Source organism: Gossypium raimondii, chromosome 13 (assembly GCF_025698545.1).
Source record: "Gossypium raimondii isolate GPD5lz chromosome 13, ASM2569854v1, whole genome shotgun sequence".
In the NCBI taxonomy this organism is placed as follows: domain Eukaryota; kingdom Viridiplantae; phylum Streptophyta; class Magnoliopsida; order Malvales; family Malvaceae; genus Gossypium; species Gossypium raimondii.
The window spans coordinates 41,014,971-41,041,688 of NC_068577.1; the positions used below are offsets into that span (position 1 = coordinate 41,014,971).

The 26,718-nt window shown below is 31.4% G+C and overlaps 1 long non-coding RNA gene and 2 other non-coding genes across 3 annotated transcripts; 2 read left to right on the forward strand and 1 right to left on the reverse strand.

The window, feature by feature from the left end:
- Positions 1-4,059: 4,059 nt before the first annotated feature.
- Positions 4,060-4,923, reverse strand: LOC105784620 (uncharacterized). Its single transcript, XR_001130599.2, has 2 exons — positions 4,709-4,923; positions 4,060-4,442 (listed from the first exon to the last, which is right to left on the reverse strand). It is a non-coding gene; the product is annotated as an uncharacterized LOC105784620 (long non-coding RNA).
- A 6,291-nt stretch (positions 4,924-11,214) lies between these two features.
- On the forward strand, positions 11,215-11,298 carry LOC128036476 (small nucleolar RNA snoR117). The gene has a single exon (XR_008193271.1). It is a non-coding gene; the product is annotated as a small nucleolar RNA snoR117 (small nucleolar RNA).
- A 356-nt stretch (positions 11,299-11,654) lies between these two features.
- On the forward strand, positions 11,655-11,754 carry LOC128036441 (small nucleolar RNA Z103). Its single transcript, XR_008193236.1, has one exon. It is a non-coding gene; the product is annotated as a small nucleolar RNA Z103 (small nucleolar RNA).
- Positions 11,755-26,718: the final 14,964 nt, after the last annotated feature.

Below are 26,718 nucleotides of genomic sequence, written 5' to 3' on the forward strand. Positions count from 1 at the left end.
AACTTCAAGGCAAATTGTAGAGAGCGGAAGGAATACCTAGTCACCAAAGAAAAATGTATAGAACTCTTTTTGATGAAAGTTTGTTTAGTGGAGGATTCGATAGACCACTGGGTCATTGAGTTAAGAGCCACTAATCATTTTTTTTCTCTACAGGGGTTTGAAAATACGAAAGATCTTAAAGATAATAGCTTATTATTGTGGACCGAGAACAAGACAAGTATGACAACTGAAACAGTGGGAGAGGTACATCTTTATTTTGATAATTTTAGGAAAATTATTTTAAGGGACGTTTTCTATGTACCAAATTTGAAAAGAAACTTAATTTATGTTGTATGTTTATATCAAGACGGCTTGACCGTGACTTTTAATAATGTAATTGCAATATTTAGAAATGACAATCTTATTTGTAATGGATGGATGTCAAATAGTCTCTATGTTATCAAACCAAAGATGTATACACTACTTGACACTGAAATATCGTATAAAAGAGGTAAAATTTTTCACTCTAATGAGTCGTACCTTTGACATTTAAGACTTGGTTATATTAACCAAAAAAAATCACCAGACTTGTGAAAGACGACATCTGAAGTTTGCTTAAAGAAGTTGATCTTCCATAGTGTGAATCTTTCTTGAAAGGTAAGAGACTAAGTGATCTTTTAATGCAAAAGGAACGAGGGCCAAAAAACCCCTAGAACTTGTGCATACTAATGTATGTGGCCCCATGCGTGTTAATGCAAGAGGTGGTTACGAGTATTATATAACATTTATTGATGACTATTTCATATATGGGTATGTATACCTAATGCACCACAAGAGTGAAACATTTGATAAATTTAAAGAGTTTATTGCGAAAGTAGAGAAACAACTAGGTTTACCCATAAAGCCACTTCGGTTAGATCAAGGTGTGCATGTTTGTAGGATCTCTGAAGGGAACAATGGATGGTTTGTTTTATAACCCGTAAGAGCAAACTGTTATAGTGTCAACTCATTCTACTTTCCTTGAAGAAAGTTACATGAATGACTTCAAACCTCGGAGTAAAAATGTACTCAATGAACTTTTGGGAAATATACAAAACCTTAATGAAATGGTTCCAAAACCAACTCCTAATAGTAGACCTGCAAAGGATCAGAAACATAAGGTGTTTCGTCGCAGTGGAAGGGTTTTTCGAAGGCTTAAGTTCTTCCAATTTGGCGAAAATATTTTTAACACTGAGTCTACCGAATAGGAAGATGATGACCCATTTACGTATGAAGAAGCGATGCAGAGTGATGATTCCAAACTCTAAGAAATAGCTATGAAAGTTAAGATAGCTTCTATAGATTCCAACTCAGTGTGGGAACTTGTAGACTTACCTACTGGGATAAAACCTAAAGGGTGTAAGTAGATCTACAAGAGGAAAAGAAATACAAATGGAAAAGTGAAAACTTATAAGTCTAGACTTGTAGCAAAAAGTTATGCTTAGAAAGAAGATATCGATTAAATAAAGCATAAACAAAAGGAAAATAAACATATCATCTTCCTTAGCTCATCTTTCCACCGAATTTAGAAACCAAAGAAACACCATTTTTGAGCTTAAAGTTCGGCCAACACTAGATTCATGCATATAAGTGATTTTTCTATCTATTTATTGTAAATTTTATGATTTTGAGATCGTTGTAACTTAATCTAGCTAACTCGGTGATTATTTCGTAAAACTATTAAAGATTGTATGACTTACCATTAATGAATCTTAAGTGTTCATGAGGTTAAATGATGAAATTGTAAAATTGGTTGTTAAATCTGACTATTTTGTAAAGAAATTTTGGTTAGTTTTGGGTTTAAGAACTAATATGAAAATATGTAAAGTTTAGCATGAAAATCTTATAAAATTTTAGTATGTGAGGGCTAATTATGGATTAGGTTACATTCGATTTTATATATTGGGATTTAAATGTGAAGATTTTAATATTTTTTTATTTTAGGGATTAAATTGAACGAAATGTAGAAGTTTAGGAAAAATTTGTAAAATAAAATTTACAGGTCATATGCATAAAAATGAGTATAATAATGTAATTGAATTTGATAAATTGAATTTAACTATTATATAGATCAAGGATTGAATCAGACGGAGAAACCCGGAAAAAATTGCATAATAGTCCCTACGAATCAATTTTTAGCGAATATAATAGGTAAGTTCATAGTATAGATATATGTATATATTTGTGATTTGTGATATTATGAAAATTTTTAATTTAATTGTGGTTAAATCGTTAATGTTAGATATAAATTATTTAATTACTTACAATTAAGTACAAGGTAAATACCTATTTGAAAATTTTCGAGCATATCTGAAACATGAGTTATATGATTTTGGAAAGAATATAACTGATTTACAGCATATGTACGAATATTTTAGAATTGCCTCTAATTTACAAATGTTATGAAATCTGTTTAATGCCGATTTGAATGTAGTAAATGATTAGGATACAATTGACATGCCAATAGGGTTAGAATGCATGTTTGTACAGGATTGCACTTCGGTGCCTCTATTTACACTTCAGTGTCTCTAATTGCACTTCAGTGCCTTTGTTTAGCATTTCGATACTCTCTGGTGTGGTGTAGTTACCCAAGTATCTATGTTATTTTACTAAAGTTCATCGGGCTATTAAAACTTATGGATGCTCCTTATAGGATTTGTTAAGATATGTGATTAACTATCAAAAGAATTATGCTATTGAATGTATATACAAGAATGTTTTCGATATTGATTCAATGGAATGAATATACGAATGATTTTGATTAAACTATTGAAGAATATGAATTATATGATGATTTATTTCTGTGCAAGTCTCACATGTTCTTGCAAATTGAATAACAAGTCGTTATAAACTAAGTTTTTTAATTTCAATCGTTTGTATGCGGTAAGCTGGTTTAGATTTTAATTATGTACTTACTAAGTTATATAAACTTACTCTGTTTATTCTCTATTTTTGTAATTAACGTTTAGTAAAACTAGACAAACATATCAACTTCAAGGCTCACACTATTAATCCTTTGTCTCGGTAGATTTTGACTCGTTTAATTCAGTTTTGTGGCATGTATATAGGGTATTTTGGGTTGTTGGATTTGAAGTCGTAGGATGGAAATTGTAATATGTTTTAATGGTTAATTTGTAACAGGATAAATATAATGTTTACTATGATATGTTGATATGGCAAATTGATAAAAGTATCTTGAAAATGGTATGTTGATCTTAGATTTTGAAATGGTTGGAAATGGTTGAACTTGTATGAAATGTTTGGTTTATATGTTAGTTGATGTTTGTAGTTAATGCAAATTGTGATATAAAGATGTACATGGATGGTAAGTTTGGATAGGTACCAAAATGATGGTATGTGTGTGATTAGTGTAAGTTTACTTTGATTAAGATAGGAAAGTTTTAGCTTGATAAAAAGGCATGGCTTAGATTACACTTATGATACAATGCACATTGGTGAATATATATTCTATGTGGATGGTTTGATTGTACATTTGAATGTTGTTTGTGATGGTGCCTTATAACATATTGGTTAGAACTTGGCAAATGGCATGTTTCAATATGAATTTAGTATGTTTTGAATAGGTGGAATGAATGATTTTGGTATGCTTAGGATTTAAATAAATTATTGATATATATCTTCTATTTCAAGGTCTCTTATGGCATACATGGTCTACCACACGCCTGTATATCTCACATGGGCATGTGACACAGCCATGTGTTCTGTTTAATTTTTGTGATTTTAGGTACACACAGCATCAACCTATTACACGACCTGGTGACATGGTCGTGTGACCTATTATACATGGCATCAGTCAATTACACTGTTTGGGGACATGACTTTGTGCTATTGCACCACACGGCCTCAGCCTTGTCACACGGCTGTATGGCCTTTATTTTCTATTTTTACCCTACTTTTATTTATGTTATGTTTCGAAATAGTCCCTGTTTCTTTTTGAATTGATTTTCGAGATTCGTAGGCTTGATTTAAGTTTTGTTTTTGTATGAATAACATGTTTATTGAATGAAAGTCTATTGATGATTGTTTTGAAATAAATTTTGTATAGAAATAGCCTTTGTGTGTTCTGATAATTGTTGTAGCATCCTGTAACCCTAATTCGATGATAGAGACGAGTAAGTGGTGTTACAACACATGATTACTGTAATACCTAATTTTTGACCCGGGCCCAACTAAGCCTAAAGCCCAAAACCATTTACATAGCCCAAATCAAATACTAAAAATAAAACAATGACCCAATACATCAGGCCCACCTAGACCTAACCCTAATGGCCCAAACCCATAACAGCCAAAGAAACCCTAAGTAGATTGAAGCAACTGCCCACGCCGCAGCAACCGTTCCACTGCCCACGTCGTGTTCTCACGTTTAGCAGTCCTGCAATGCTCGTTTCCACGTTCTCCTTCACCTAGAATAAACCACAAACAGTGGGTGTGACTGAGAGGATAGAAAAATGGTAAAAAAGGTTAGGCTATAACAAAGGCCAATCGATTTCTGTAAGAGGGAGGAGACAAATGTTGTAAAAGAGATACTAAAATACAAGAACAAAGAACAAAAAAAACAGTTTGGAAGGTGATTACTTTATTTTTTTTCTTTTTTTTTACTGTTTTTTATATTTATTTGCTTCCTTGTTTCTTAAAAAATAATCGGAAATAAAAGGAAAAGAGGACTTACCTGGTGCCGTTGAGGTCCTCTCTGTCGCGGTGAAAGACCGGAGAAGCGTCGGAGGCTCATTTGCTGGCGGTGGATAGGGAGTGGGTTTTGAAAACCCTAGCAGAGAGTCCCCTCCCCTCTGTTTTTTTTAAAGAAAATGAAATAGAAATGTTTTTTAAAAAAGGAAAATTTTAATTTTAACTTTAAGGAGAACGGTGCCATTTAATGGCCATGGATCTGCGTGTTTTAGCCTTTGATGGGCTATTTCCGTGTTGGATCCTTGGTTTTTTGAAGTATGTTTAATTATTTTTTATATATTTGCAATTTTAACTACACGTTTTATTTCTTTTTCAATTCGGTCCATGTTGCTATGCAGTGTTTGGGATGTTTGGGTAAATTTCTATTTGGGTCCTCACTGTTGATTGCGTGTTCTAAATGGTCCATTCATACTTTATTTATTTCAAATTTGCCCCGAATTTCTGTTTTAAGTTTAATTTAGTCTTTTTTGTTATTAGTGCTATTAAATAATTTAATTTCAATTGAATTGTTATTTATTATTATTACGTATATTTATGCGCATATGTATCTTATTATATATATTATATATATAATATATTTTTTATTAACATATATACATATTTTTATTTTATTGTTATTATATTTATGCATATACACGCATATGTTTTATTATATATATATATATATATATATATATATATTCTAAATGTTCTCTAAATGAATACACATACATATTCTATTATTATTTTATTTTCTTAGTTTTTACATACATATACATACATAGGTACATACATTATTAATTTATAATATTTATACATTTTCCATATTTTTATAATCCTATATATATATTTCTTTTATAATATGCATATTTATACATTATTCAAAATTATTATAAATATATTTTTCGCATGTTTTTATGTATATATTTTCATAATTTACTAACATACTATACTTTTATTTTACTTTATATGTAGTTTATTATTGTTTTATTTTCATGACTTTTGTATTCATATATATATATATATATGCACCAACATTTTATAATACTTATGCATTTTTTATTTCATATTCATACACATACTTGCAAAATTCACTTATATATCATACTTGTATATACATATTTTGTAAATATGTATGCATATAATTTAAATTAAAATATTTGTTTCATATTACATCAACATTTTTTAACATATCTTTTAGAAAATATATATTTTGATTTCGTCAAAACTTTAAAATCATTTTCTTTTGATTCAAAGGCTTTTAAAATAAAAGTGATATTCGATATTCAGGATTTTCGAGGAAGTCGAGCCCTAACGTATTGGGTTCCGATTTTCTTTATTAATCCTAAATAATCGAGAATTTTTTTTTCAAAACGCATAAATAAAAAATTATTTTCGGGAATTCAACATGTTATGTCCTAACGCATTGGGTATGACATATTGTTTTCTCGAGATGAAGATTTTCCCTAAAGCAAAAGTGATATTCAAAGTTCGGGGATTTTGAGAAATTGTACCCTAACGTATTGGGTCTCAATTTCTTCGTCTGACTTGAATAATTGATTATCCTTTTCAGATTTCAACATTTGAGTTTAACAAAATCTTTTTAATTTTCGACACTAAGATATTAAGTAATCAAATTGGTACCGATTTTTGGGCGTTACGAGGATGCTAACCCTTCCTCGTACGTAACTGACTTCCGAACTCGTTTTCTCAAATTTCGTAGACCAGAATAATTTTTAAGGTGGGCCGATCACACCTCAATAAAAGATCGGTGGCGACTCCAATTTTTGTTTTTTTAAAGTCGACAATCACTTTTTGTTTTCAAAAAAATGGTTTCGACAATTACTTGTCGTATTTGATGTTGATACTTTTTTAAACAAAATTTTGGGCTTTGAATGATGTTGATTTTATGAATATGAAGCCCAACTTTGAAGACCAATCCATTTGAAGCAACTATCTTGAAAATTGGATTGGATCGGATCAAAAAATTAGATCCCTCGGATAATGGACATTAGATTGGGATAACATTGAAGACATATCTTCAAACAGTTGACTTATATATTGGTTTTATTAGTGTATTGTATTTTTTAATTTTAACTATTTGTTAATAGGTGATTAGATTGTAATTAATCTCTTAGTATGTTAGTATGTCTCAGACTGCTATATATTTGATAGACTTTTATAAGTTTTTATATTGAGTAATGGGAGCACTTAATTGTTCATTGAGGAATGTATTTTGAGAGTGCATTTGAGAGAGTAAACAAGTTGTGTTTACAACCTTAGTTCTTATGGGAAGAAGTTAGACGTGAGTGATATAGGTCTTTAAATACAAATGTGAGGTTGTTATATCAGGAGTGTGATAGAACTTGAATCACTTGTTGTATGGGAGATTAAAGATAGTGAATTTACTCATTGAACTAAGCTCCGCAGACATAAGGAAATCAAACCATGTAAACAATCCTTATGTCATTTATTTACTTTGTTTTCTGTTTATTCATTGCAAAGGAAATTAAAATGGTCATTTCTGTCAAGCACTTCAACAACACTTTGTTAACTAAGCAATTAGCTACTATTCGATTCAACAGTAACAATAGTGACATCCAGTTCAATCTCAATATTCTTATTGTTAGCCTCTCTCACAAGCATCAGCTTGTCTCGAAGTGCCCGTATTTTTGCTTGAACACTTGTGACAAAAGGGATATGTCTCAAAAAACCTATCACCCATTTTCTAGCCTGGTATTTAATAAGGGTACCTACCCCTACCACACCATGTATTAAGGGAAGAGCCATCTGTATTAAGCTTGAACCACTTCACAGGTGGAACTTTCAATGAAACTAAAATAATAGTAGGAATTATTAAAATATTCAGTAGTTTAGAAAGGGCGTAAAATTCCCCGCTTTCGATTGCTTTGTCCAGGTGTAAATTTGTCCTTTCAAAACACCTTAGCATTCTTGGTAAGCCATATTTGTCACATGAAGGGAAAAAAATAAAACTCTCCAAAGGGATCTAGTGCTCACTGAACTTGACGTTGGATCTAATGCAATCCAACCAATCCTTATACATTTGAGTAGGGTTGGCCCCATTCGGGTTAAGAGACTTCCACCTTTGTTGGCTAACAGGACAACCCCTCAAGAGGCATTCAATTGTTTTCTTGTGGTTATTGCAAAGTGGGCATAATTTTGGTGTCCAAAACCTCTACTATTCAACAGGTTTTGAGTCAAAATAATATGATGAATGCCAAAGTAAAAGGTTGAGTTTAAGTGGCACATTAGGTTTAGTTTGGATGGGCGGTGCATTTACCTCAGGTGAGGTTAAAAATAGTGGTGGCGGTAAGATTAGTTACTACACCGATAAGATTGGATACTGTAACAATGATAATAGAAACAACAGTGGGGTGTGTGTTTGGATTCAAATGCAGCTGTAGCGGTGAGGTGAGAATAGAAAATGACTATTAAGGATATTAGATTAGAAATGATCTATAATATAAGTTTTTAAAATAATTTTACTTTTACGAAATTATTAAAAATATGTGAATTTATAAATTCATTTAATAAAATATTAAAATATAAATACATTATTTTAAATATTTTAATTAATTAATGTATAATTATATAATTTTATTATATTAAACGAATGAAAATATTGAAAACCTTAAAAAATTAAAAAGAAAAATGTAAATAACTAGAAATAAATAAATATTTATTAAAAATTTATAATAAGTGAATAAAGTGAAAATATTTTAAAACCTGAATGAAGCGTAAAATAATTAGAAGTTTTCCTTAAAAAATGTAAATTAAAGCTTTTAAATAATAAACTGTAAAATGTGAAAGCATTTAAGACAAAAAAAAATGAAAATAAGTATACCGGAAGAAATTGCTCCAGTTCAAAAATGTACATCCAGTGTGACTAAAAACCCCAAACTGACCTGTCCAAACAGTACCTTTTTCAGTTAAAAAGAATATACCTTTTTCAGTACCTATTGCTCTTGATATATTTATCCAGGACCCTTGCCCACAATTCTATTATGCCACTACATACTTTTGTGCAATTTAAAGCATAGTTTTTAGGCATTAGTAAAATAGTTTCACGTCATAAAATTTTAAAAATAACAAAGTATTATTATACATTCATTTATATGTAATATCTTCTCCAACTTAATTTAACTTTCATTAAATTACTTAAAATAACTAACTTTTTTTCTTTTACAAATTTTAATCTTTTTGTTTTTTTTCATAAGTTAATATTTTTTATTTTTGTGCAACCATTTTTTTTTAAATTAGTAATTTTTTGCACTTTTTTCCATGACATTAACACATAATTTTGGTGATTATTTTACCTTGAACTCAAACCCAAACCTTGAGATTTGAGATTTAGGGTTTATAGGTTCAAATTTTAGGTTTAAGGTTTTAAGGTATGTTGTTTGGGGTTCAGAGTTTGTGTCTAAAGGTTTAAGTGTTTGTGGTTATGAGTTTAGGGTTTAAGGTTCGGGTTCATGGTTTTTAAGTGTTCATGGTTTTGGGTTTGAGTTTATGGTTTAGGGTTCAATGTTTAGGGTTTGAGATTCTAGATTTATGGTTTTGGGTTTATGGTTATGGTTTTGAGTTTATGGTTTTGGCTTCTAGGTTTTTGGTTTAAGATTTTATATTTGTGGTTTAGGGTTATGGTTTTGATTTTAAGATTTAGGGTTATGTGTCTAATTTTAGGGTTTAGTGTTCAAAGTTTGAGATTTTATGTTTAGAGTTTAGGGTTTAACACTTAGGGTTTAGGATTTATTGTTATGGATTCGAGGTTAGGTTTTGGAGTTTAAGGTTTAAGGTTTTAGTGTTTATGGTTCTATGTTTATGGTTTATGGTTTAGGGTTTGTGTTTTGGGTTTAAGTGTTTAGGGTTACGTGTTTGAGATTATGATTTAGGGTTTGTGTTTAGGATTTAAGGTTACGTGTTTGAGGGTTTAGCATTTATGGTTATTAAATTTAGGGGTTGTGTTTAGTGTTTAAGGGTTTAGTGTTATGTGTTTGAGTTTAGGGTTATGTGTTTGAGTTTAAGGTTTAGTGTAATGTGTTTGGGTTTAGGGTTTAGATTTCTAGGTTTTGAGTTTATGGTTCGAGATTCTTGTTTTAATATTTAGGGTCATAGTTTTGAGTTTAGGGGTTGGGGTCCAAAGTTTAAGCTTGAGGTAAAATAATTATCAAAATTATGTGTGAATGACATATAAAAATTGCACAAAATTACTATTTTTTAAAAAATTTGGTTTCACAAAAGAAAAAAATTAACTTATTGAAAAAACTGAAATGATTAAAATTTTAAAAGAAGAAAAGTCGTTTGTTTATAATTTAAAAATTAATTATTTTAAGTAATTTAATTAAAGTTAAATTAAGTTAGAGAAGATATTAAATATAGATGAATGTATAATAATACTTTATTATCTTTAAAATTTTTGACGTGTCACTATTTTATTGGTGCTTAAAATCATACTTTTATGATCATCCTAATATAATTTATTCCCTATTTTTATATTATATTAAAGGATGGTCTAAAGACCTACCTTTTGAGGCACACAATCATTATGCTTTTTGTTTTTGCATTTTATAAAATGATTAATTTTAGTTTTGGTCTCCTAATATGTTTAAATTTGACATTTAATCCTTAGGTTTTAATTTCTAACATAATTTGTTGTTTGTATTTTATAATATATTTATTAGTTCAAATAGTAAATAGTGTTAGCTTTTCAATTAAAATGTTATATGGTTAAATATAAGTTGAAAAATAATTTATAAATCTAAAAATTGAGGGATTAAATTTTTGAAAATAAAAAATAGGAAAACTAAATTTCAAATGTACAAAATGTATAGAGACTTAGAGTAATGTTGATTAAATTATATCAAATTGGCTGGGTATTGGTCCAAGAGAGACATCAAACCAGTTGACCCGTGAATAAATATGAATTGATTGAACTAGGCTAAAAATCGACTAAATCGATTTTTTTATAATTTTATAATAATTTATTTAATCGAACCGTATAATCAATGGCTTGATTGGTTTGACTATCGATCCGGTTATAAAAACCTTGTTGGAGTATATTTTAATTTTTAATTTTTTACTTTATAATTTGATACATACAAATAATCAACCAAGCACGAAGCATAGGGGAGGATATAGTAAAAAGGTTAAGACTAGACTGTGTGTATTTGAGAAATTGATGGGCTTAACAGGGCCTTTCGTGGCAGGTTTGGATTTGAAATAAATATAGTCCATTATGATAAAGCTGGATTTGTAGTTTCATTTACTCACAAAGGACAAGGAGGTAATTGGATACAGCTCAAGCAAATTAGGGTTTCTCAAATTCTCCTCTATTATAAATAGCATCCCTCTCCAGTCATCCATATAACTGAGGCAGTCGCCTCCTCCTGCTTATTTTTCTTTAAAATGTCTTTTAATCCATTCTTGTTTTAGTATCTTATTTTTATGATGAATTTGAAATATGTTAGTGATTGATGTTCTCGAATCGATTGCCTGTGATGTTAATAAATTTGTCCGTACCATCTGAGAATACTTTCTCTGATGCATTCATTCTAATTCTATTTTCTGAGGCAACTTTCCCTCTGATATTATTTTCTATCTATTTTCTGTGATTATTGTTTTTATGATCTTTTTGTTCTGTGATTGCGAAAATTGTATCAAGAAATAGTGAGTAGCGCCATCTCCTTGATTTAATCGTGTTTTCTTTTTAAAAAAATTAAATGACAATTAGATGAATAAAAGTGTAACGAAGGCAATAAATTAGAGTCACTGTTGCGCTTTAATTAAAGTAGCGACTTCAGCGCTGTACGTTGCCGATACTGATTTGGGGCTGAGATTCTGGCATTTTACTGTTCTTTATCCTCGAGTTTTATGCATTCAGATGCCCCTAAATTTTTATTTTCAATTTTTAAAATAAACAAAGAATGAAGATGGAAGTGATGATTATTTCCCCAGATGATCGAAGCTGAACAAACTATGCGAATTTTTTTCTCCAATTAGTTGGAGATCCAAGCCAGAACTCTGATCCGTCTTCATTTATTCTCCAAAATAATTTTTATAGCATTCGGTCTCTTTTGGTTTGATGTTTCGACAAATTTATTATTTCGTAACTGGTTAATTTCTCTCTAGATAATCGGTGCTGAACATGCTGTTTGATATAATTCTCATTTTTTAATGACAACTCAAACCTCGATTGAATCTCTTCTATATTTTATTCGATTTCCATTATGTTATAATCAAGGTTATAAGGTTTTTCCATTTAAAGTTTTTGTAACGAATTATGCTATTGACTTGGGATGTACAGTAGAATTAAGTAGGAACAGATGGGGATAAATTTTACATGATGAAATTGAAATCAAATTTGAATGAGCATTATACTTGTGATTTTCTGGATTTAGTTTATAATTGTGAGCGAAATTAGTTTACAAGTAAGATGGTAATTTACAATTTTTGTTTCACTTAGTAAGTTATATTTTTCTCGTTTTGAATCTCTTATTTCGACCCTACGATCTTTGAAATAGATTGATTCATTTGAAATTTTATCATTTGATATCTTTGGGTCATGCGATTCCAAAATGTTATGGTGGGCTCTTAGTTTGATTACATCTTAGACATACCCTTGATTTTGATTTTAAATGTTTGTTGCATTGGGAGCCCAACTCGGAAGTAGATTTTTTCTTCATAAAAAAGTTCATTTCATACATTGGCTTTTACAAGGGAGACAAATAAGAAACAGTCTCTAGTAGAACTATATAGAGAAAAGCTGGTAAGCTGATTTTGGTTGGTTGCTTCCTTTTAGTGTGTTTGTTTTTGGGCATTTTCCTTTCAGAGTTGAAGCACCGTACAATGGTTTTCTTAGGGTGGATTTGTATGGGCGATGAGTTTACTGCGGTTAGTGTAAAAACAGTGGTGGTGGTGAGATTAGATGCTATAGCGATATTGTAATGTGAGACAAAAAGTAAATTAAACGTACCGTACTGCACCCAATCGTCTATTTAAACTCAGCCTTAGTGGAAAATATATTGTAGATGATTACTCCGGAATGTTCTCAAAGAAATCTTATAATCATCAACTAATTGTTGAAGAAGTCGTGCTGATGGTATCTACTTTGACAACGATATTTTCAATGTTTAAGTTAAATGTTGGTCGGAAGCTATCCTTTAAGGTTCATAATTTTGCAATTGTCTTGTCATTATGTCTGATGAGCTTGAACTAGTATCAATCTGGTGGGTTTCTTTTTGACCCACATGGTTCTATGAAACCCGATAAAGTTTTGCCTAACCCTGGCAATCAAATTGGTGAACTGATTGGTGGTGGAAAATTCTAGACAGGGCTTGTTGGGAAGTAATCATAAAATTGGGTGGCATCAAAATTTGGAATGAAAAAACAAAACAGGGTCTCTGTTAAGCTGAGTCAGCCGTGAGTCAGGAATTTTGGTAGATACGGATATCGACTTTTGGAAGCAGATAAGGATTAGACTGGAAACTGACCTCGATGAAGACTCCAACGACACAATCCAACGGGCAACAATAATGAGGGCGCACATCAATCGTCCTCACAAAAGAATGAGGAAGAAATGTGGTCTACTTCTGAATTAGATGATAAGACATCTCATAATCACAAAACAGTGGTAAAGATTGGATATCCATAGCTGTTTTCTCTAATTTCAGAAGACTGACTCTGGACTACGAATGGATCATGTTAGAGGACAATTTATTATTGAGGCAGATATTTTTAGTTCGGTTGGTGTGTGGGTCAGGTTTTTTGAGATGCCTATTGAGTACTATTGTCGTCATTTTCATTACAAATCGGGCGAAGCATTGGGGGGGCTATCCTTGGAGCGGATTGTTACACAATGTCGGAAGCAAGAGTAAGATTGCGGAATGTGATTTTTTTCTGAACAAATGCAAATACCCTACCCATTATCACTATTGGAATTGTTAAAGATAAATTGGGATTGATAAACTTTGCATTGGATGTGGCAAAATAGGATAAAAGAAATGATGCATGCTGAAAAAAAGTTATTATCCAAAGTGAAGAGCCAAACGTAGTGAGGTAGGAGATAGGAGTTGTAAGATCACAGAAAGTAATTCATTCATGCAAATGATAACAAGTAACACATCATTTGAGATAGGTGTGCAAGCAAGCTCTAGTGTTGACCTTGCCAAAATTAGGAAAGATAAAATCTGCCTATTTTACCACTTCTAAAGTTACCCAAATAGAGTTTGGGAAAAAAGAACTACAACTCACAAGGCTATAGAATTAAGATCGAAAAATCTGATCTAGGTGAGGATTCTAAAAATATGCCTTGGGATATGAGATCTGTCAAATTATTAATTTGAAAGGTGGAAGTATTTGGGTCAACTAATGTTTTGAGTGGTACAACCGTCCTTGGAAGAAATGTATAATAACAGGGAAAAAATAGAACTTAAAAGATGCGTGAACTACCTATATTTGTAAGACTTTGTTCAAATTTGAAATCATTAATAAATCTCAATACAAGCGTCAATTACAACTCAATCCAAATATTTTTAATGAGCTATTTCAACTTTGTAACATTTCCTACTGAAGGTTATGAAACAACTCTTGAATGTTAATTAATAAGCTCTCAACCGCACCAACACAAAGTTACTAGTTGAATTGGAATGTGTTGTCTCAACTTGTACAAATAACAGAGGATGATACTCCCTTGTATAAACTTTGATTCTGCTTTTAGCATCTTGATAGAATAATCTTCCTTAAAACAAGACCAGATTCTTGAAATTTCTTCTCGTACTCCGCGATTTTAATCTCCCATTCTTCTTAATCACTATCCTTTAACAAAGGAAAGCATAAAACCAAAAAATCTTGAACCATACATTATTGAGATCATGCAAGTCCTATTGTTGTTGTCACTAAGATAAGGAACAAAAGGTCAAACAACTAAGCACAAGTCAAAATTTTCAAATCATACACGACACTAGTAATGTTTCTTGGGATACTTGTTTCTTTTTCCTGTTTCAACAATTAGTGTAGCTGTAATAGTTAGTTTTTTTCAGTGAAGTGAAGTCGAAAATGGCGATTTCAGAATCCAATTACCGATACTTGAGTTTGTAAATATTATTATTTAATATTTATGAAGTTAGTATAAAGTTTGATTAAAGTTTGGTCTTTTAATTTTGTCAATTGGATAGTTAATTAAGGTACAAAGACTAAATTGTAAACGTGGTCAAAATTAATCACTATAAATTTTTAATTAATTGAAGGACCAATTGAGCAATTTGTTCCTTCCTAATTTATCAAACGGTGGTGGATGACATTTAACATCCACTAAGTTTGTTAATTAGGCTTAACTTTAATTATACTAATGTTAATTAATTTAATTATAATTAATTAAAGGTTAAGTATATAAGTTAAATTATGTTATCATCTTCTTTTTGTTCTTTTTTCTTCATCGTTTGAGATAAAAGAAACCTAATGGCTTCTCGTGTATTCAAGCTTTCAATTTTCAAATTGTAAGTTCAATTTAGTCATTTTCTTGTAATTTTTATGTTTTGAGATCTCGGGAGTTTGATTTAGCTAACTCAGTATATTAATTTGTAAAAGCTATTAAAGTTTCTAAAAGTTGTTATTGATGAATGCTTGAAGAAATTGGTGTTAATTTCTTAGATTTTAAGCTTAGATATGAAAAATATTAGTTTGTTAAGTTTAATTGTTAGTTTTTGAATATAGGGACTAAAGTGTAAAATTTCACAATTGGTATGAAATTTCTAAAATTATGGATAGTAGAGAACCTTAGAAGGATATAATTGAGATCGATTTCAAAATTAATGCTCAAATTTGAAAGTTATGGTAATTTGACTTACGGACTAAATTGCATAAAATGAAAAACTTTAAGGAATGTTCAAAAGTGAAATTGAATCGTCATATGCACATAATAGGATGTTATAAGGTATTTGAAAATGATAAATTGAAATGAATTATCATATAGATTAGGATTTGAATCAATCGGAAGATAATTGAGGAAAAGATAAAATTGCAAATTAGTCCTTAACGTCTTGTTTGTTTCTATTTTTCCAGGTAAGCTCATATGGAACTTACTATATTATTTATGTTATATTTGAATTATATTATAATGTCTATTAGTTTAGGTTAATTGTAATTTCATAATGTTGGCATCTAAAGGACTAAATTGTAAAGTATGAAAAATATAGTTATTACGTAAATATACGATGTATTGAATGGATGTGAAATTGTTATATTATTTAATGATATGTATATGTTGATGTTATAAGATTTGAAATGATATAGAAACTGTAATAGTGTCGTGTGAACTTAGTAAATGATTAGGATACGAATGACATGCCATTAGGGTTCAAAAGGAAATAGGGTTTTTAATGAAGGATTTATTTAACGATGGTTTTAGATCCAGCATGTGTGCAGATTCTTTGAAGCTTGTGTGGGCAGCATCAAATATGGTAACTTGTGTAAGCAACCTTGGTTTTGAAGCTTGTGTGAGTAGCCAAAATATGTCAGCTTGTGTGAGCAAATTAGTCCCGTGTATCCGGATTCAACTTACTATAGTTGTTTAGGCGAAAAGAGAAATGAAAATATTCTAATGGTATTATAATGGTTGAAATGAATGTATGTGATTGGAGTTACACATGTTTGAAATTTGAATATGATTTAAATTGCATATGTTATAAGATGGAATGTGATATCTATATGATTGTGATATAAGTTCATGTTATACAGATGAACTTACCTATTTGATTTATTAGTTGATTTGCTTATAAATGTATGAGATGCCAAAGGGATTTCATGCTTAATTCCAATGTATTTTAATTGCTTAATTGTTGGTATGTTAAGGTATTTGTTGATTTGCATATAAATGTATAAGATGCCAAAGGGATTTCTTGCTTAATTCCAATGTATTTTAATTGCCTAATTGTTGGTATGTTAAGGTAAGTTAAGTAAATTTCATATGGACTTACTAAGTATTCGTTATGCTTACTCGTTGCTTTTCCTTCTCCCTGTAAATTATTGATTTGCGGAACCTATCGATTGGATCAACTCGAAGACCACACTATAATACTATAAAGTCGATTGTCTTTTGATCATTTTAGTTTGGTTATGTGGCATGTGCATGGGTGTTACTAATTGTGTTAACTTTGAATTTGATAGTTGATTAAACTTGGTAAATGTTTTAATTATGGAATGTTAATGATAAAATATGTAATTGTATGCTTGGTAACTTGCATGATGTTGTGTATACCATTTTATACAACATAATGGAGCGTGATATGACACAACTAAATGTTGGTTTGGATGTATTTAAAGCATGATTGTAAATGTGAAGTTTGAATATATTGAATTGATATGAAATAGTGCCAAATTGAGGCATATTGGCTCGATTGGTTTTGAAAATGGTTAAATGGATGTTATGGAATGCTTTTTGGTTGGTTTTGTGTGGGTACAAAGGTACAATTATGCACCAAATGGGCTAATGGTGTAGTTGGCTTGAAATACGTACTAAAAGGCCTAAAAGGCCTCAATAACTGTTTGTACATATTCAATTTTTGATTCTATCACTCTGGTATCTAAGTTGTAAGCTAGATACACTTCACAACCTTTTCTGATCAATTGACATCCTGATATCGCTGATATGATATTGGTCGCACAATCAATTCTCTCAGTCTCAACATTAATCGTTTCATCATTCTGGCATCTCAGTACAATCCATTTATGTCTACAATTAACCATAGCATCATGTAGGGTCAACCAATTCCATGACAAGTAAAACATCAAACTCGTCAAATGGCAATAACATTAGATCGGTAGGAAATTTATAGCCTTCTTAGTGGATAGTTTTTACATATCTTGTTAACTATGACACTCTAACCCAAATAATTCATTACTCTGACGTCATACTCAGTCGAGTCTACTGGTATGTTCTTTTCAGTTACTAAAGTAGTGCATATATAATAATGTGTTGACCCAGTGTTAATCAATGCATGTACAGTAACATCCAAAAGAGGAATGTACTAGCGATGACATCAAGAGCAAAAGCTTCCTCACGAGCTCGAATAACGTAAGCCCTGGAAGGTGCCCGATCTTCTAGTCTAACAGTCATATCTTTGGTCCCAACTCGACTAGATCTAGCATTAGCACTATTTCTCGATCGTCTACCTATCTGAGGAGTGGTTACAGACTTCATACTTTGTTCTTTATTTCGATCTGCCGAATTCGGCCAATCTCGTTTCTAATGATCTCTGGAACCTCACGAGATACACTCTCAGCTTTTTATTGTGTACTCTCCTCTATGGTTTCTTCCACAGTGCTCACATATCGGTCTATCTATGTTTCAAACACTACTGACAATGGCTACTGGTGTAGTCTGAGATCTTAAGTTGCTCAATCTCAATCTATCTCTTCATAAAAACCCTGATGGAGAAGTGAAATGACTGTGTAAATCCCAACATTTCTTCGGTGGAAGGGTCAAAAATGATCTAGTCATACTCTATTTACCAATATCTCAAAGCTTCTGTTTGACCTGTTTTTTTTTGTTGTTGTTGTTGCATATATCCTCCATCTTTTGTACTCTTTACGATAAAATCACGAACTATTTCAATTCCAAAACTCCACTAACATTTAGGCATTTTCATTCAACTCCCATTCTAAGCGAGTGTACAACTTGGCCTCTATTGGTACAATCTCTTGAGCATATTTACTGAGTCAGAAAAATTCTCACTCGTACCCAGCAACTGACATGCTTCACTGCTTCAATTCTAAAAACTCTCTCTCTATTTTCTAAATACAGTTGATTGATATATTTCTTTCTAAATTCAAATTGGAAAAGTCCCAATTCACTCAACCTTTCAGTACAACCACTGCTAGAGTAGTCCACTACTGATAAGCTTCATCTTTTAGTAGTGATACCACGCATCTTAAACCATCTTCGAGAAAGCATACAATTTCATCGAGAACTCGCTAAGTATTTTCTAACCAGTATTCAGCTTTGGCCGTATCATCATTTTTACCCCGAAATTCTTCAACCCCTTACTTTCAAATCTTATCAATTGGAGGCCGGTGAACAGTTATTGTATTTTGATTCAGAGGACAATAGGGTGCCATAGGAGGCACAATTGGGGGTGGAGGTTATACCTGAGGTTGTAGAGCTAAAGGGTTAGCTCCCAAGAAATGGGTGAACTAATGGTTCATCGTCTGAAAAAAGACATCTCTCGCCTCATGTCTAAGAATTTGTGGAATTGGAACACTATGATTGGCTCATTGATCAAAAGTTGGAGCATTACTATCTACCTCATCAGATACTGCATAGTTTGTTTCAGTCGATATGGTTTTCCATAAGAAAAACAGAGTCAAATCATATAAGAAGACATCACACTATCACAAATTATTGTGGCATGTATTTCTAGACTCGTAAGCGTTACGTTTCAATCCTAAAATTGACTAAATTGTAGCTCTAGTACCACTAAATGTAACACCCCTTACCCGACCTAATCGTCAGGCCTGAGTTATAAGATGCTACAGTCGCTGCTGAAGTAACTACCATCAAAGACACCATAAATAAATAACTCAAACATTTCATCATGTCTTAAACACATTTACATTATGTTATACAAATAAATTCGAGCCTAAATTGAGCTTACAAAATCTCTTTTATAGACCCAAGCACAAAATAGGACCAAATTGTAAAATTTTAAAAGTTCAAGGCCGACATCATGATGTCACCTTCCCCATGTCGTGATGTCGCCAAACAGTTTATCACATTACGACGTTAAGCCACTTGACGTCACAACGTCACATACTGTCGGCCAACGTTGTGACGAGAAAAATGTGGTTGTCGAGACGAGGACTCTATTTTTTGAAATAAATTGTTCAAAAATAGAGTCTCATCTAATGCTATAAAAAGAAATGACGTAAATTGAAACGAAATTGAATGATCTATGAAATAACATCATTTGAGATAAAAATTTGAAAAGATTGATTCTTGATGTTGATGATTAATGGATGATAGAGTTTGAATCTGGCTGAAATGTATTGATGAAACATGATGAAATGAACAATGAAAATTATTGAATTTACTAACATGTTTCCTGAAGAATTTCCAGAGTTACTACCTAAGAGGGAAGTTGCGTTTGTAATTGAAGTGACACTCGGAACATCTTCGATTTCAATTGCTTTGTATAGAATGACTTCAACTGAGTTAAGAGAGTTAAAAGCACAGTTACAAGAGTTATTATATTGGGGATTTATTCGATCGAGCATTTCACCTTGGGGTGCTTCAATTCTATTTGTGAAAAACAAAGATAAAATTACGAGATTGTGCTTTGATTACAAACAACTAAATAAAGTCGCGATAAAGAATAAATATTCATTGCCTCGTGTTGATGACCTGTTCAATCAGTTGAAGGGAGCTATCGTATTTTCTAATATTGATCTCTGATCAGGTTACTATCAGCTCTGAGTCAAGGAACCAGATGTACCAAAAACTGCTTTCAAGACTCGATACGAACATTACGAATTTTTAGTAATCCCATTTGGACTTACCAATGCCCTAATTGCATTTTTGGATTTGATGAATAAAATATTTTAGTCATATTTGGACAAATTTGTTGTTGTGTTTATCGATGATAATCTGATATACTCAAAGAATGAAACTGGACATGTTTAGCATCTAAGAACAGTATTGCAAAAATTGTGACAAAAAATAGTTAATGCAAAATTTAGTAAATGCGAGTTCTAGCTACGAGAAGTTGTATTTCTAGGTCATGTGATTTCTACAAAAGGCATCCAGGTTGATTCGAACAAAATTTCAGCAATTGTAAATTGGAAACCTCTAAAAATGTTGCAATGGTACGTATTTTTTTGGGAATTGGTCGGGTATTATAGACGGTTTGTTAAAAGTTTCTCGATGATTGCTTCATCATTAACGAAACTGTTACTGAAAAATGTCAGTTTTTTTTATTGGAATAATGTCAATAGAGTTTCAATTAGTTGAAATCTATGTTAACAAAAACTTTAGTGTTGACTCAGCTTGGACCCGAGAAAGAATTCGTTGTTGACGGCGATGCTTCGCTTAATGGATTAGGTTGTGTATGTTGGATTTGGTGCCCTAAGTGTAGTATTTTCGTCAATGTACACTTATAATTTTTTCGAACAAATTTGTTAATAAAATCATTTATGAATTACATTAATACTTTGTATAATATCCTCATATAGTTTTTGCGTGCAAAGTAAAATGGAAGTAAATGTTACTTAATGGTTGTCTAATGTTTAACTAATACTAAGCGGTATTATATGGTCGGATTGTAATATAGAAAGACAACTTATATTAGTAGATGAACCTAAACATGTCCTTAGTCTAATTGAAAATGAACAAAGTGATTGAAAGATTAATATGTCTTCTATCAAGTCCAATTAGGGAGATGCTTTGTCTTGGGCATCAGAGCGGATACTCCCAGAAGATAGAGACATAGATGTGAATGACTAGACTGACAATGCATCTTATAGGACCCAAGAAAAATAGATCCTGAATTCGTTTATGGATTTATTCACTTGTGACATTTATAGTGTGACATACTTAAATCCTGAGTGGATGACAGGCTATGTATGCATGACTCGTACACTTTGATGTAAGTAAAAGCTTGAGTTTGAATAAGTAAGGAACCGGAAGCTGGTGCGTTAGGTGTACGACTTCTGCAGTATGTAGCGTCATTCACAACAGTGAAATCTATAGCTCGAGACATGGGTATCCCTCTACATGCTTGGACAATGACAATTCTCTAGGTGACTCTTCATCTCAATCTTCATTTTCTAATGTAAATTTTTTTACCTTGTATAATCTTCTATTTAGATTAATCAAACCTTGCCTTGCTTGAATTTATTGAGAAATGGTTTTATTGTGTTAATTTTTTTTCTTGAATTCAATTTTACTAGGATAAAAAAAATGTTGGATTAATCTCTTTGTTATTTCTTTTTATTTTTTATTTACAATTTTATCGTGCTTATTTTTGTTTAAATTAATTTATGATCATTATATTTTTATTGTTGTTGATTTTGTTGTTACAAATATGATTAGATCATTGCACAAATCTTCTTTTGACATAGTTGATAATATAGACAATTTTTTCTTTTCTTTTATTTTGTATTTGTAAGTTATACTAAGATTGAGTTTATTGAAATAAAAACTCAATGTTGTCCTAAATATCTTAATAAAAATTGAAGTTGTTTCTTGTCTAGAATTCCTTTTTCTTATATAAAATTGGAAACTTAGATAAAAAATATTTTGTGATGAAAATGCAAACATATATGTTAGCAAAATGTTGGTAGATAGAAAAGTACAATATTATTAAAAAAAATAAAAAAAATGTCACCAAACAAAATCTAGGGTATCGATAATTCTTATAGATGGTATCGATACCACCCAGAAAATCGATACCAAATTAGCATTCTGTTTCTCGCTTAAAATTAAAACTCAAGAATTTATATGTACATTTCAAAAAGTATCAATGTTTTTACCTTGAGTATCTATACTTGTGATATGGTATTGATACCAAATTGTGTTACTGACTTCTTGCACATTCAAAATATCATGGAGGTATCGATATTAAAACCCGGATATCGATACATCTGCTCCAGACATAAAAAACACAACATATTTAAGCGTTTAGTCCATTCTAATTTATCTCTACTCAACATGTATCTATTACCTCATCAAAAAACCATCAAAACAACTATAATGATAGTTCAAAACACCATGGCAATTGTAACACCCCTAACCTATATCCGTCGCTAGAATAGGGTAATAGAGCATTACCACAAAAACAAAACATTAAAATATACATTTCATACATTAATATATACATAACATAAACCATTCATTTACATACATATTGTCCCTAAATTCAGTCCTCAAGGCCCTAGAAATACACTACAAACAATTTGGGACTAAATTGGAAACATTTAGAAAGTTCAGGAAAAAGTTAGAAAAATTTGACTGTAGGGGTCACACAGCCGTGTGCCTTACATGGCTGAGACAACACATGCCCATGTCTCAGGCTGCGTAACAATCAAATTAGGGACACATGACCGTGTCCCAACCCATGTAACTCTCTGAGTAGGGTCACATGTCTCGAAATATCCCCACACGCCCGTATGCCAGGCCGTGTGTTAGGCTGTGTAACTACCAGACTTGCATGAAATAAACCAACAGGGGACCCACGACCATGTTGCCAGGTCGTAGGTTACACACGGCTGAGTCACACACCCGTGTCTCAAGTTGTGTGGATATGAATTTGCCCAAAATCAAGCCATTCCCAACACCAACTCATGCATCCACCTAATGACCTTTAGTGCACATTATCAAAGCATAAAAACCTTACCAAAACATACATATAATGACCAATTCAATGGCCCAAAGCAATCAACCAATATGCCAATCAAGGCACCTCAAATGCAAACATGTAAACTTACCTAAACATGCATTTATTTGATCACATTTCCATCATCAAACATAATTCAACTTCTAACAAATCATGTCACAAATATGACCATTAGCGCTTGATCACAAACATACCATTTGAGCCATACCATTCATGCATCACAAGTACCCAAAAATGACATAATTTGGCAAGCATAAAAAGGAATCAAATCCAAACAACTTATACATGCCGAAATCATCAACTAACATTCAATTAAATACCAATACAAATCCACCTATACATGCCATTATAACATTGACCAAAACATTCAAAATCTATCAATATTTATGCTGGATAGTGTGATAGATCTTTGACGAGCTTTGAAACCGATCGAGCTTCCGATTATTTATAAAACATAAGAAAGAAAACTATGTAAGCAAATAATGCTTAGTAAATTAGTAAAACATGAAACATAACTTACTATTTCATTAATATAACATTTAGTATAAGCATAATGTAATCCAACCACAAGCTTGGCACAAGCTAAGCATCATCATCAATACACAAGTTAGTGCATTTAAACATAATTCACTTGAATTAAACATAAGGTAAACCATTTCCACATGAACATACATCATTGGATCCATTCATCTTTTCATGAGCATATACACTATTCCATTTCGAAACTTACCATATCCTTTCCTTTTTATTCCCGTTGAACCATTTAGAATATCATCGGATACTCAGGAAAGCTCACAAGAAGTGTGCTTAAACATATAACCGTAACCTTTCCTTTACATCGTTACTCAAGTGAGCTGGGAAATGGGCCTACTCACACGAGCTGTGGGCCTACTCCATAACAAATGCAAGACCTCAGCCATCAATAGGACATTCAAGACCAGCACCCGAAACATGAAATCCCTAATGACATGTTATTTGTATCCTACGAATTCCTAAGGCTCAACCGAGACTCATTAACTGTCATAGCATGATTTTGGATATACATTGTTCACTACCATTTTAAATACACATTAACCTATAATTAAATAACATAAACATAATAATCAGTACATACAAACTTACCTCGACGACTAGCGTGTAAAAATAAGATAAACTAATTCGATACTTTAGCTTTTCCCTGATCTAGATCTGTACCTAGCCTATCTTGATCTAAGTAGACAAATTTAATTCATTTAACATCTCTAGCATTCAATTTATTCCACATTTCATATTTTTACAAAATTACAATTTTACCCCTAACATTTTAACTTTTCACAATTTAGTCTTTAAGCTCATAAATTGAAATTTAAAAATTTTAATCATTTTCTCATGCTAGCCGAATGCTCTAGGGACCTAAATCAATCCATACAAACCATCATTTCATAAATTTACCAACTTTTATTATTTTTAGCTATCCTTTGTACTAATTTGTAAAACTGTTAAAGTTTCTAAAAGTTTCCATTGATGAACTCTTGAAGAAATTGGTGTGAATTTGTTAGATTTTAATCTTAGATATAAACAAGGACTAGTTTGTAAAGTTTAATTGTTAGTTTTTGAATATAGGAACTAAAGTGTAGCTATTTTAAAATTGCTATGACATTTATGCAATTATGGACAGTAGAGAACCTCAGAAGGATGTAATTGAGATTGGTTTTGAAATCGAGGCTCAAATTTGAAAGTTATGATAATTCAAGTTTTAGGGACTAAATTGAATAAAATAAAAAAATTTTAGGAAACATTTGAAAAGTGAAATTGAACTATCATATGCATATAATAGGATGTTATATGGTATTTGAAAATGATAATTTGAAATGAATTATCATACGAGATCGAAATTTGAATCAATCGGAGGATAATTGAGGAAAAAACAAAATTGGGGATTAGTTCTCGATGTCTTATTTATTGTTGTTTTGTCGGTAATTTTATATAGAACTTATTATTTTATTTATGTTATATTTGAATTATATTATAATGTGTATTAGTTTAGGTTAATTGTAATTTCATAATGTTGGCATCTAAAGGACTAAATCATAAAGTATGGAAAATATGGTTAGTACGTATAGATACGATGTATTGAATGAATGTGAGATTTTTATATTATTGAATGATATGTATATGATGATGTTACAATGTTTGAAATGATATGGAAACGATAATAGTGCCCGTGTGAACTTAGTAAACGATTAGGATAGAAATGGCATGCCAGTAGGATTCAAAAAAGAAATAGGGTGTTTGATAAGAGATTTATTTAACAACGGCTTGAGATCTAACATGTGTTGCGGATTCTCTGAAGCTTGTGTGAACAAACCTGGTCTAAAGCTTGTGTGAGTAGCTTGAATATGTCAGTTTGTGTGAGCAAATCAGTCCCGTGTATCCAGAATTAATTCACTATAGTTCTCCAGGCGAAAACAAAAATGAAAATGTACTAAGGGAATTATAATGGTTGAAATGAACGTATGTGATTGGAGTTACACATGTTTGAAATTTCAATATGATTTAAATTGCATATGTTATAAGATGGAATGTGATATCTATATGATTGTGATATAATTCCATGTTATACAGATGAACTAACCTATTTGATGTATTTGTTGATTTGCATATGAATGTATAAGATGCCAAATGGATTCCATGCTTAATTCCAAAGTTTTTTGATTGCCTAATTGTTGTTATGTTAAGGTAAGTTAAGTAAATTTCATATTGTCTTACTAAGCATTCTTTATGCTTACCCATTACTTTTCCTTCTCCCTGTAAATTGTTAATTTGCAGAACCTATTGATCGGAACAACTCAAAGACCAAACTATCCTACCATAGAGTCAGTACTCTTTTGATCATTTTAGTTTGGTTATGTGGCATGTGCATAGGTGTTACTAAGTGTGTTAACTTTGAATTTGATAGTTGATTGAACTTGGTAAATGTTTTAATTATGGAATGCTAATGTTCAAATATGTAGTTTTATTCCTAGTAACTTGCATGGTGTTGTGTATAGCTTTCTATATAGCATAATTGAGCTTGATATGGCATAGTTAAATGTTGGTTTGAATGTCTTAAAAGCATTATTGCAAAGGTGAAGTTTGAATAGATTGAATTGGTATGAAATTGTGCCAAATTGAGCCATATTGGATTTATTGGTTTTGAAAATGGTTAAATGAATGTTATTGAATGTATTTTGGTTGGTTTTGTGTAGGTAAAAAGGTACAATTATGCACCAAATGGGTTATTGGTGTAGTGGGCTTGAAATAGGTACCAATAGGCCGAATTTGCACAAAAAATAGATTCTTTGTCCCAATGATCACATTTTCCTCGTCACAACCTCGGTTGACACTATGTGATGTCACGATGTCGAGTGGCCTGACGTCGTGACGTAACCAACTATTTGGCAACATCACAACATGGAGAAAGTGATGCACAATATCGACCTTGAATTTTCAAAACTTTACAGTTTGTTCTTATTTTGTGCTCGGGTATATTCAACAACTTTCATAAACTTAATTAGGCTCGAATTTAATTGTATAACATACTATGAATGTGTTTAAAACATGATGGAATGTTCGAGTGATTTATGTTTGG